Source organism: Nomascus leucogenys, chromosome 11, assembly GCF_006542625.1.
Source record: "Nomascus leucogenys isolate Asia chromosome 11, Asia_NLE_v1, whole genome shotgun sequence".
NCBI lineage: Eukaryota > Metazoa > Chordata > Mammalia > Primates > Hylobatidae > Nomascus > Nomascus leucogenys.
In genome coordinates, this window is record NC_044391.1 from 53,302,525 (window position 1) to 53,306,034 (window position 3,510).

The window sequence follows — 3,510 nt, forward strand, 5'->3', positions numbered from 1 at the left end:
TTATCCAGTCTATAATTGATGGGTATTCTGGTTGGTTCCAAGTCTTTGCTATTGTGAATAGTGCCACAATAAACATACATGTGCATGTGTCTTTATAGTAGAATGATTTATAATTCTTTGGGTATATACCCAGTAATGAGATTGCTGGGTAAAATGGTATCTCTGTTTCTAGATCCTTGAGGAATGACCACCCAAATACATATTTTCTAAGAATTATGATAATAATGATCTAACTCCTCTAATTCCTACCAGAAAATATATTCCATACATAATTAGACCCATGTTTCTCAAAATATGTTTCACAAAAGGTGTATGCCTTGCAACATGGATGGTAGTTCTACTAAAAATGGGAGGAAAGGAAAAATTATTTACCTAAATAAGATGGAGAAACCTAAGCATAAAGTTAAATAAGTTGTATTACCACATAATTTCTTAAGAAATTTTAAAACACTTTTGTGCATTGTGAAACTCTAAAAGACAGTTAAAGTTTGCAACATTTCCCATAATTGTTTGATAAGGAAAACTTATGAAACCTTGAATGGTACTAGTGTCTTACAGACCAAAGTTTAAGAAATGCTACATTAGACGAATGTTGAGTGCCCACTATACACAAGGATAGTGTTCATTGAAATATACCCATTCTTTCAGCCCTGGGGATTTTTTCATCTGTAAACAGATGATAATAACACCTACCTCACAGGGTTGTCATGAAACTGGAATGAAATCAAATATATGCAATGCCAAGGCTAGCACAAAGAGGGCCAAAATGAACCCTCCTTCTCTGTCCATAAAGGCATTGCTATGGGGAAAATGAAATCATCCTGAATTTTACTGCACTATACACACCGCTGTATAGGTTTATATGCCTGGGGACAGAATTGTATCATATGACACTTCACTGTCTGGTTCAGGAGTTAAGTCAGCCCAGCCATGGCCTTCTCCCACCCAACTAAGATTTTAGTTCCTCAACTTCATGAGCCTCCATCCACCCCTGCCTTCCTTAATTAGACCTATGATCCCTCACACACAGTCAACACATTTGTAAAGACCCAGGCATTCAAGCATAAACCAGAAACATTGTACATCCAGTTGCCAAAATGGTTAAGTACTTTTTTAGCGAAGGATCTTAAGCAAATATATATATATATGTATTTGCTGTTCGGCACTTGCATGACCCTGAATAACATATATATATATATATAATATGCATATTATATATATATATATGTTATTCAGGGTCATGCAAGTGCCGAACAGCAAATACATATATATATATATTTAAATAAAATCTAAGTTGAACAAAGCATTACAAAAATCTTTAAGCCTCAAGTGCATGCAGCCACAGAATATGCTCTTGAACATTGCTCCCTGAAGGGGCTGCTATCCCCCACCTCCTTGAAGGCACCCATGTCGGGGGTTGCCCCATCCAGGGAGCTGGTTTCTGGTTAAGAATATGAGAATGTGTGCACAGAAAGGCAGGCAACAGCATGAACAGCCACGCTTCTAGAAGGCTCTAGGGAGAGGGCAGGAGCAGCGCAGAGGGAATACGAATGAGCAGGCAGAGGACCGGGGTCACGAGACCGTTGGGTGGGAGGAGCCAGTGGCTGGGAAGGTTCTAGTGTGTTGTCTCCCGAAGCTGCCTGCTTCTACGAGGTCATGCCGAGCCAGCACCTGGGCCTGGAACCAGCCACAGCCCGTTAGCTTCACCCACCGCCTCCCGACCATGGACCCCCACAAAGTGAATGCGCTTCGGGCCTTTGTGAAAATGTGTAAGCAGGATCCGAGCGTTCTGCACACCAAGGAAATGTGCTTCCTGAGGGAGTGGGTGGAGAGCATGGGGAGTAAAGTGCCACCTGCTAGTCAGAAAGCTAAATCAGAAGAAAATACCAAGGAAGAAGAATCTGGTGGTAAGAAGATGGAGGAAGACTTAAAGGCAGATGAACCATCAAGTGAGGAAAGTTATCTAGAAGTTAGCAATGAAGGTGTGATTGAACCAGACACTGATGACCCTCAAGAAATGGGAGATGAAAATGCAGAGATAAGGCCAGGCGCGGTGGCTTACGCCTGTAATCCCAGCACTTTGGGAGGCCGAGGCGGGCAGATCACAAGGTCAGGAGATCGAGACCATCCTGGCTAACATGGTGAAACCCTGTCTCTACTAAAAAAATACAAAAAATTAGCCGGGCGTCATGGCGGGCGCCTGTAGTCCCAGCTACTCCGGAGGCTGAGGCAGGAGAATGGCGTGAACCCAGGAGGCGGAGCTTGCAGTGAGCCGAGATCGCGCCAATGCACTCCAGCCTGGGCGACAGAGCAAGATTCCGTCTCAAAAAAAAAAAAAAAAAAAAAAGCAGAGAGAACAGAGGAGATGATGGATCAGGCAAATGATAAGAAAGTGGCTGCTATTGAAGCCCTAAATGATGGTGAACTGCAGAAAGCCATTGATTTATTCACAAATTCCATCAAGCTGAATCCTCACTTGGCCATTTGCCAAGAGGGCCAGTGTCTTCGTCAAATTACAGAAGCCAAATGCTGCTATCCAAGACTGTGACAGAGTCATTGAAATAAATCCTGATTCAACCTAGGACACAGGAAATTGCAGAACACCGGAGAAAGCATGAGCGAAAACGTGAAGAGTGAGACACCAAAGAAAGAATAGAAAGAGTTAAGAAGGCTCAGAAGAGCACGAGAGAGCCCAGAGGGAGGAAGAAGCCAGACAATAGTCAGGAGCTCAATCTGGCTCTTTTCCAGGTGGCTTTCCTGGAGAAATGCCTGGTAATTTTCCCAGAGGAATACCTGGAATGGAGGGGGCATACCTGGGATGGCCAGGAGGCCTGGACCCAATGAAATTCTTAGTGATCCAGAGGTTCCTGCAGCCATGCAGGATCCAGAAGTTATGGTGGCCTTCCAGGATGCGGCCCAGCAAATACGTCAAAATACCAGAGCAACCCAAAGGTTATGAATCTTATCAGTAAATTGTCAGCCAAATTTGGAGGTCAAGCGTAATGCCCTTCTGATAAATAAAGGCATTGCTGAAGGAAAAGCAACCTAGATCACCTTATGGATGTTGCAGTAATACAAACCAGTGTACCTCTGACCTTCTCATCAAGAGAGCTGGAGTGCTTTGAAGATAATCCCTACCCCTCTCCCCCAAATGCAGCTGAAGCATTTTACAGTGATTTGCCATTAGGGTATTCTTTGAGATAATGTTTTCCTACTAGGAATTACAAACTTTAAACCCTTTTTAAGCCTTAAAAATATGTAAAACAAATTTAAAGGGTCTGCTAATTCTTATGTTTTTCTTAATTAATCATTTTGGATTTTTTATTTGAATTATTGGGCAGGGAAAATACTTATGTATGGAAGATTATTGCTCTAATTTGAGTGAAATAAAAGTTTATTAATGCGAGGCAAAAAAAAAAAATGTTTAAGCCTCTTGTGATGCACAATTCATAAGTGATACATTAGTGCCCTCTGCTGCTGGCTATGTTTTCCAACAGCTCAGAATTTCAG

The 3,510-nt window shown here is 42.3% G+C and overlaps 1 pseudogene; it reads left to right on the top strand.

The window, feature by feature from the left end:
* Positions 1–1,723: 1,723 nt before the first annotated feature.
* LOC100590210 lies at positions 1,724–3,003 on the top strand (annotated as a pseudogene).
* The last annotated feature ends 507 nt before the right edge of the window (positions 3,004–3,510 follow it).